Source organism: Montipora capricornis, chromosome 13 (genome assembly GCF_036669925.1).
Source record: "Montipora capricornis isolate CH-2021 chromosome 13, ASM3666992v2, whole genome shotgun sequence".
NCBI classification, from domain to species: Eukaryota; Metazoa; Cnidaria; class Anthozoa; order Scleractinia; family Acroporidae; genus Montipora; species Montipora capricornis.
In genome coordinates, this window is record NC_090895.1 from 16,037,130 (window position 1) to 16,047,129 (window position 10,000).

The 10,000-nt window shown below is 37.1% G+C and overlaps 1 protein-coding gene and 1 pseudogene across 6 annotated transcripts in view; one reads left to right on the top strand and one right to left on the bottom strand.

Annotated features, from left to right (window-relative positions):
* Positions 1-10,000, bottom strand: part of LOC138029098 (NLR family CARD domain-containing protein 3-like) — a 38,128-nt gene that overhangs the window by 21,783 nt on the left and 6,345 nt on the right. The window lies entirely within an intron of this gene.
* Positions 2,133-10,000, top strand: part of LOC138030609 (uncharacterized) — an 8,277-nt pseudogene continuing 409 nt past the window's right edge.

Consider the following 10,000-nt stretch of genomic DNA (forward strand, 5'->3'; position numbering starts at 1 on the left):
TAGCAATACTAAACTGTGTACATTGGCAGGTTATTCTGCACTTAAACCTGTCTTTTCTGGCATGCAGAACTTTACAGTGTTGTGGATTAAATGTCCTCAACTGAAAGATGATTCTCAAAATTTAATCAGTAATTGACCGAAATCCTCTAATTTGTTCTCATGAAAACAAATGCTAACCTTTTCAATGAAAGATTATCTCTCAGCTGGATGCATTATCCTCAGATAAACATGTACAATTTTACCCTGAAGAGGTTCATTTATTGTCCTAATGAAATGTTTGTTTAAAGAAAGGAAGAGACAAAAGTGTCGATTTTCAGTGATATAAACTTGTACAAGTCAGTTGTATAAATTTGAAGCAATTTCACCATTATAATTTTATTGAGAATATATTATCCTGAAAACAAATGAATGTGTTTAGGTGGAGCCTTACAGTAACTGTGGCAACAAAATGACGCCGTAAATGGTCTTAACACAGAGTTTGACAACAGCCTTACATGAGGTGTTACCAAAACTAAGACCCCTTGTTAACAGTGGAAATTACAGTAAAGAAAGCCGGGAAAATCTACTGCTAGTCAGAGATTTGGGCACTGGCTGATGTCTACAAGGTTTAATTTAAACACACACAATGCCATTGACACGCTTGCACGTGTGCGATAGCAAAAAAAAAAAAAACCCGTGACATTCGCCGACGCTTATTTTAATACTGGCACAGAAACTACAGATAGGGTCTTTCGAATAACGATTGAAAACTATTTCAGTTCCCTATCAGACATAATAATAAGATTGACCATCTACAGCATCTGTTTACCGTTTACGTGACAGCTAAATGGTGGACTTGTTTACAACAGCAGTAGAATAACAAATGTTTACTGACAAAATAATTGGTGCATCGCATTTTTAGTGGTCACAACCAAAGGGTAATAACTTAACAGACCGAGTTTCTTGTTATTCGAAAGACCCTATCTTTAGTTTCGATTTTCTGTCACACAACATGCAAGCATGTATCATGGCGTTGTGTCTGTTTAAATTAAACCATGAAGACAACATCAAGTGCCCGGATCTCCGACTAGCGGTAAGTTTTCCCGGGTTTCTTTCCCGTAATTTCCACTGTTTACAAGGGGCCACATTATTACAGAGCCAGAATTATTAACATTTGACATTCATGTAATAGGAGCTTAAGGGCGGTGCCTACTATTGTTATTACGCATACCTTCTGCGCATCTCAAGATACTCAGATTTCCTATCCGTGATACTTACTAATACAGGGCTATTTTTGCGCAGTTTAAAATTATGCAGAGAAAGTAGATCTTAGTAACTACTATTGGTATGGGGGTAACCATGCATTTTTCAGAGATAATTAAGCTTCAATTTGAGAAAGAATGCCATACAAGGCTCTGTATTTTAAAGCTTTTTACAAATATTGTTCGTGAATTATCTTTGAAAAATGCGTGGTTACTCCAAATTTTCTTTTTCGATTTCAATAACACTTGTTAAGATCTACATTTCCTGCATAATCACACTCCGGGGCAAAAATACCTTTGAATTAGTAGGCACCATTCTTAATTATATAGGAATAATTTATAAATCTCACCTTCAGAAACACTACAGCCACAATCACCACTGGCTAAATCTGCACTGAAGCATTCTTCATGAGCGTTAAAACTATCGCGGATTTCCGAGCGCTGAACTTCAGAACTTGTCTCGACGTCGCTAATACTGTCACTTTCAGCTTCTGAGACAGATTCCTTTCTCTCTGCGATTTGTTTGAGATGTCTCGATCGCGTACCTCGACTTACAAAGTCATCACAGTGACTGCAGTAATACCTCTTTCTTCCCATTTCCAGGAAAGATACTGAGCTTAAAGAAAAGACGATAAATTTACGACACTCCAGATATGTTTATAACTCAGCGTGAAGCAAACTAAATATGCAAATTCACATGACTGTAATCACGTGATGCTTTTCTTCCAATCCAGAACGGCCATATGGGTTGTTTAGCATAATCGCGGGGATTTTGAGCGACACTTTCACTTCGCTTCGCTTTGCCTTTGTATTGCGTGAACTATTGCGTCCCTTGCGTCGTCGATCCGTTAAATCAGCTGATCACGCATTTACTGTTCGCTGTTTTTGAATATGTCTGCTAGAGGAAGATCGCAGAATTCGAGAACTTCTCCGTCCGAATCACCAATATCAAGGCCCTTGAATCAACGTCAAACGGTGAGTTTCAAATGCCACTTGCTATTGTGACCTTTTAAGAAAATTCTAACTGCCGCGGTACACTTACGTGTTAGATTGATTGTTAAGTTTTCCCATCATTTTGCACTTTATTTTTTAGACAACTCCAAGAACAACTCCAATTATTCCACGAGGGCAAGATCGCCCACGCATTTCTCTCGAGAGATCTCGATCTCGCTCTGAAAACTGTAGCCGTCGTGATGTTGTCGCTGACAGTGAATCTGGACCTGAAGAAACTTCGTAGACATTCCCACGCGCCTCCAGTAATTCCAATTGCTCACCTTCATTTCTCGCCTGCAGAATGCCATCTTCCACTTCCCCGAGCAGCCGATCAACTCCGGTAACCACACCACTGTTTACTGTCAATGCTAGAGGAAGTTGTTGCGACCACGAGAGGCAGTTTGACGCTCTTCAAAGTAAACTTGCTGCTCTCACAGAAAAAATTGACAACTTGCAAGGGTCATCCACCACTGTTGTCACACAAAGGAGAAGTGAAAACCTTCCAAGAGATATGGTGGTGAGTATTAAGGTTTTTGTGGCTGATTTTTATGGACACACATGTCATCATCATGGGCGGCCATTTTGCTTGCTTCCCTCTAGGGAAGTTGCCGGGTTCAGGGGTGGGGGAGGTGGTGGCGATTGTAATGGGTGAGACATGACACTGGAACCCGAAGCAAATATATTTGAAGTCATCAAGTATTATTGTATATTTCAGTCATATTGAGTTTTCTGGTGAATACACTGTGGACCCTTATTAAACATAGAACAAGCTTATAAAAGACAAGGACATGCCACCTTTGAAGCACTTTAGTTTCTTTTTTGATGGTCTCACAACAGTAGGAGTCATGAAGAAAAAGCCTTTTTTTTTTTTGGTTAAAACAATGGAGACACTTATGTGGAATAAAATGTGGTAAATAATAAAACTGCAGTGAAAAACAGACTTAACCCTCTGGAAGAACAAAAACGATCCATTCTCTTTGTCCGTTCAGCAGTCAGTTCACAGAACATTCAAATTTCACTGCTCACTAAAATATCAAAGCTGGTGCTTGCAATGAACAAGCAATCTGTTTCCTATTTATCTGAGCATGCCGAGAACGAAAACAAATCTCAAAGGAACAAAGGGACTCACATCTTAATTTGAGGAAACAGCTCGGGAACATACGATATGCTTTCGCAAGTGGAACAACAAAGTTTTGAAGTTGAAATCAAAAAAGAAAAAAAGTTGGTGAGCATGAAACAGAAGAATTTGTAGAGCGAGCCTGTGGACTTTATTTTGATGTCCCTATCCGCCCTTGATGATTAGACTGTAAAAAATCAGTCAATGATGTAATTAGACCTGTCAAGAAGCCACATTTTCTCTACTGGCAAACAGTTTTATTTGACTTAATCAAACAGCCGGGCCTGGCGTCATAATATGGAGTGCAAGTAAGCAGCATGTTCACGAAATATTTCAAACTTTGTCCCTTTGCAGGCTATACATATGAATACCGACTGTAAATTCTACAAAAATTCCCTTACTTTCACATCATCTCTGTTATTTAAATGATACAGTTGTTTGCGTGCTATAGTCAAGATGTCTGAAGGGTCTGTGGCTTGAACAGGGTCAGACAGGGGTTCTTACTTTAGCGCTTCACTTTTCTTTTGATTCTACAGTAACATTGTATGTTGTATCTGACATGTATTTAATGCAGGCATGTGTGCACAAGGTTGTGGCAAAATTGAAAGAGAAAGACCCACCAAAAGAATGGACTTTTGAACAAGATCATAGGTAAGAAATTATACAAGGCATAACCTGTGAATGAGCAATAATAATTTATCGTTTTTGCACATTACTTTTTAAGAGAAGATTTCGCATTCTCCATACATGTGTGTGTACATTTTACCCTGCAATGCCCTTATTGAGCTGACATCCTGATAGTGCCACTCTTTTTGTGGCCACATATTTTTGGTGGTCACGTCAGAATGTTATCTTTTATAATAAACACCTACATGTAGATTATGGCCTCAAAATAATTTCTTTGAGGTGATAGGAAATTGATGAGCATGCATACACAACAGGAAATTCCAAATGACAATTCAGTCCACACGATTTTTCTGAAGTGTAAAGTTAAATGGGATGTACAAAAACAATTGGAAATGGTGAGCTGAAGAAAATTTAACAAGAATTCTACTAAAGCAATGGGATTATTCTCTCTCGATTTCCGAGTTGATAGTTGCTTCGGTCCAAACCATCAACAACCATCACCTCTGATCTTGAGCTCATAATCTAATAAATATTTGAGAAAGAGGGTCTGATTGTAACCTTCAGATAACATTGCTTAAGGGGGGACTAAAAATGATAATTGTCATAATTTTGCTGCTTCCATGTCAAAGTGGTGTTGAAACTGACAATAAAGTACATTTGCACATATATCTGATCAATGCCCCTACATCACCAAAAGGAAGAAGCTAGATTTAAATGAATAGTTCAAGGAAAGTCAAACTGCATAAATTTAGACTTTTTTTTTAGTTCATAAAAATTTACAAGGTACACTGGCACAATTTTAAAAAGGTTTTCCAGACTTTTTCAAGTTGAGATCAAAAGCTTACCTGTGCATACATGTACATTTAATTCATGCTAGCACACCTTTAATACTTTCAGTGCACTAGTATAAAAAAACCACAATTAGTGTAATTTTTTTAAACAAAACTGGGCATTAGTTTTAGATTTCCATTTGTTTTAACAATTGTTTCTTTTGGCTTTGTGCTTTTCAAAATCATGTCATGATCATGTTCTATACACAATGTAGTGCCCCTTTAAGATTACTGCTTTTCATACTTGTACATGATACAATGACAACTTAGAACCGCAAAGAAGTCTGATTGATGGAGCAAGAAGGCCAAAGACATAAGTGATCTACATGTATCAAACCATGTACATTTATCAAGCTAAGTACAGAAAAAGCACATACAGTACATGCATTCTTGTTACTTTTCAGTTTTAATGATGACGCTAATCTTGAGGTCACCCAAGCCATAGAGAGAGGCGTCCAGGCTACATCAGCTTTCAAAGAGGCTGATCCTGTTTTATTAGAACGTAAGTATAAATATGGCTACATCTACATGTACAGTGGAATCCGGATTTCTCAAACCTTTACTAAAGGGAAAAAAAATTGGTTCAAGAAATTAAGTGTTTGAGATATGAGGGGTAAAATTACAATGCTTGACTGAGTGGAGGGAAACAACTTTTGGTTGGAGAAGTCAAGGGTTTGAGAAATCTAGATTCCACTGTATTACTATTTATAATTTACCAGACATAACTAATTGATGGTCAATGACATCAATTACTCACTGATGGGTTATCAATGAGTAATCAACTGATTAGTCATCGATTAGAGCGGTTTTCAATTGAGTGTCGAGAGTAATTAGCGAATTGCTTTGGTTTTGCATTTACTTAACTCAGTGAGTGGTTCAAAGTTCTCACGCCACTTTTTCAACCAATCAGAAGTGAAACCAAAACCAATCATGGATCGTGCGTGCACATTTTCCTGTGCTTTGTGTCGGCTATGTGTGATTCCTTCGAGTTTTGATTGATTTACCTGGATTGTCTACGTCCTTTTTGATTGGCCCAAGTAATTACTTTGGTTTTGGTTTTATGACGTGTTCGATTGAAACTCAGTCTATCAGTGATCATTGAGTAATTGATGACCAAATACATGTATTTTGTGGCCTATCGATTTACTTATCGATGACATCAATGACTCATTAGTGTTATTAATGATTCGTTGATGTTTTTGATTTCACATTGATTACCCATCAATTACTCATTGAATTCATGTATATTCTTATTCTGCACCTACATGTATATTGCAATTTTCTGGCATTTTTCTTCATTATAAATGACTTTCCGGGTTAAAAAGTAAATGTTTGCATGAATGGTTTGTAACAATAATAATAGGCAAAGAGGAATAAAACATTGTATGTGAAAGGGGGGAAGAAACTGACTTATCAGTCATCTATTATATAAAGGCCATCAATGTGAAAGATGAAATGGAATGTGTTTTTAGTGTGTATTATATCAATGACCAATCAATGTCATCAATGAGTGATCAATGCAATCAATGACTACAGAAAACGGGATAAGTTCTGGCCTAATGGGTCACTTGTTTGCAGACTTACCGTTAGGACCTTTTTACGTCCAGGTTATTACTTTTTTAGCCACTTTACTACTATTTGGTCAATTGTTTAAACTATATATTTTTAATTAACTCTGTCACAGGTGCCATTAAAACTTACTATAAGACCCTCAAGGCCAAGTCTAAACGAGTTTTAACTCGTGTGAGGAGGGAAGGGCTGCCCCAAGTGGTTAATAAACAAGAGGAAAGTGTCATAACTGCAAGAAGGAACCAACGGTGCCACAATGTAAGTGAACAAGTATTCAACAAAACCAGAAATCTTAAGCATAAAATTATATTTGATGCAGCTTTACATACATGGGTCTTAAAATGTATTATTATACATTGGTGTCACCAGCTCGATTTTGATTGGCTATAAGCACGCAGCTAATTCTTGCTTTCTCTGTTTCTCTTATGTCATACCTACAGACAATAGATTTTATCTATGTAGAATTGATGTCATACAACTGTACCTACAGCCAATAGTTTTATACACGCAGAAGTGACGTCACCTAACACACTACCGGTAACCAGCAGCTTATCCAAAGAAATGGATGAGTCACTCCTCTTGTCTTAAGTTTACAAGTGCAGCTCAGGAATATGCATAATAAAACAATTATTGGATTCAGTTTTCGCATGATAGCGATATATAATTATCAAGCCCTCATTTCGTGTTATCTGCCTCAGAGTTTGGCTTTGGCAGATTACACAAACTTTGGCCTTGATAATTATCGCTATCATGCTCAACCTCATCCAATAATTGTTAATTGGCCTACCCATGAACTGAAGTGCAGTGTTTGACTTGCAACATTTAAACCTGTTAGTAAAATCTTCATGCCATAGGGACCAGTTATATTAGGTTCAACTTGGCTTTTACTGGACTAAGACTTTGTAGTTTTGCATTAAAACTACAAAAATATTTTGCTGTAATTACTTAATGTTTTTTTGTATTATGGGCCAAAACCATTCTTTTAGCTGCTTTTGTTACTTATTAATTCGTATATTTCATGTATTCCTTGCAGAAACTCAAGTTTCGTCGAGGAGCACTGAGGCAGTCAATGTACTCAGAAGAAAAAAAAAGGAAACTGGAGGAAGTACTCTCCATTGACTAAATGTCACCGGAAGAGAGCGTGTACGAGTCAAATTCAGATGACGATCATGAGGGACAAGGCAGAATGGCGAAATTAGTTGTAAAACGGTTTGAATGGCGCTCCGATGAATTGACAAGGGAACTGAAAAGTCTGGACAGAAAAGCGAACAGAGCGAGAAGTGAGCGGGGGAAGAGGATGATGGTGAAGCGGGAGGAAGGATGTTTTGTTGCAAACAGCCTCCATTGCCATCCAAAGTCTGCGCCAGCTTGGGCTTTAAGTGCTGACTTGTTAGGTTAATTGCGAGTGTCAAAGAGCAGGGGTTTAATTAATATTTTTGGGTTTTCACAGGCAGGCAAAACTATTTGAACTGAACTTTTTTTATAAGACAAAGTTTTCGCTACATGTAAATGGTCGAACCAGCCAGGAAAATCATCATCACAGCCAGTCAATTTTCCTGATTCCTGGCTCTTAATGAAACCCCTGTAACAGATTTCAGAGTCAAAATTGTTTCTTGAATTTTGATATAGATATGATGTATACTATTTTATTCATTTGGTAACAGAATTTTTCTTATTATAGAAACAAGCCGAAAGAAAATTTATAAGTAACTTTATTTATTTTAAGTGTCAGGGTGACATAACAGTTTTCGCATGAAAACATGGCATCTCAAACATGAAAACATGTTATCTCCGCAAGTGAAACTATTACCATTGATATGGTTACATGATGAATCATGCCTTTCACAGGAAAATTGAAATGATTTATTATTTCATAGTGTTTATTTTGCTTGGAGCTACAAAATTACTCTTCTCATGTTAGAAAATATTTCACAAGTGAGCGCAGCGAATAAGTAATATGTACTTATCGACTGAGTGGGAGGGTGGGACGGGAAAACATTTGTCCTTAGGCCTTGGCGTACAGACTCGCCATGACCGAGGGCCAAATATTTTCCTGTCCGGCCCGACCTAAACTCCGTCAATAAGCATTTTATCATATGGGCTCTTTACACCATTCATTAGCACTCAGAATGTGAAGTTTGGACAAAATAAGTGACAAATATTTGCACAGGAAATTTATCTAATATGTTGTTTGCATTTGCTTTTCTGGCTGTAATTAACTTGGATGTTTAAAAGCGACCAAACCCTCTAAACTCGCATTGCACGGGGCAGTATGTGTTCCTAGCAGGGCCTTACAGCTTTTTCTGGCCCTGTTCATGCTAATGCGTACGGCCCTCATACAGGAACTTCCCCAATAATTTTATAATGACAGTGCGTGCGGGGGCATGTGGGCCATATGATAAGATTTTTTCCAACGCTTGAAGAGAAATTTTGCATCTCAGCACGGCCATATGCATGTAACGGTAATATCCTAGCTCTATATGTCAATCAAGTCTGATCTGTAATTATGATTATCACTTTCACGTTATTCAGATGATAGTATTACTACTTGGCATCTCCTGGAGCTTGTGAAAGCAAGCACCAGCTACATGTATACAGTATAAGGTAGCTTGATCTCATGCACTCTTGCTCAAACTCTATTTGCATTAAGCAAGTTACAGTTTTTATAAAAATATATTTTCCAAGTTTGAATTTGGCAAAGTTCTTTGTATTTTATTTTGAAAAAGAGAAAGGAGGCGTTAGTCAATGAAGGAAAATTAGTTGAAATGTGTATTAAATCAAGCAAGGTTTCATAATTAGAGTTTTAATTAACTGTTGTGGCTTAAAGTGGCATACAAAACCACTTTCCTTTATTGAATTCATGTTTTCCACATTTTAGACCAGCTAGAGTTAAAGTTAAGAAGAAATTTAATTTATTATAGTTTACGACACTTTATTTAGAAACTCTAAGTGTTATGCAGGATGCAGGATTTTTAATAAAATATTTCACAACATATATTCATGGGTGGAATTTCTGTCTGAAATTTCTGTCTTGTCCTTCAAATCTGTTTCTCATCATCATGCATAGACAAAATATTAATCTGAATCAAAAATAATTTTGTTAAGTTCAATACGACCTTACTGCAAGCTAAGCAACATACAGAATCAAGAAATTGCAGAATTTTGAAAAAAATATTTCCGACAAACCCAAATATATATTCCCCTTGTTTGAAGATAACATAAGATCCACTATTGCCGCCCAACAATTGTCATCTTTAAACATGTTTGTCTGTATTTAAGTGGAACAAATGTGATATTTGTCTTACGTTTACACCACATTTGTTTATATTTGTAATCAGAGCAAATGCATCATTATCCTATTTATCTTGAGGATAAATATCATATTTGTCGGTCAATTGAATATGGACAAATATGACAAATGTCATATTTGAATTATATTTGCACAACATTTATATCAAATCAAATCTATTTTTTCGCCCAGTGACGGGACCATTAGAACCCACAAATGACCAGCTCCCAACGTCAGTGGCTTCATAGCTCAGTCGGTTAGAGCGTCGCACCGGAATCGCGAGGTCACGGGTTCAAACCCCGTTGAAGTCCTGAATTTTTCAGGCTTCTCTACA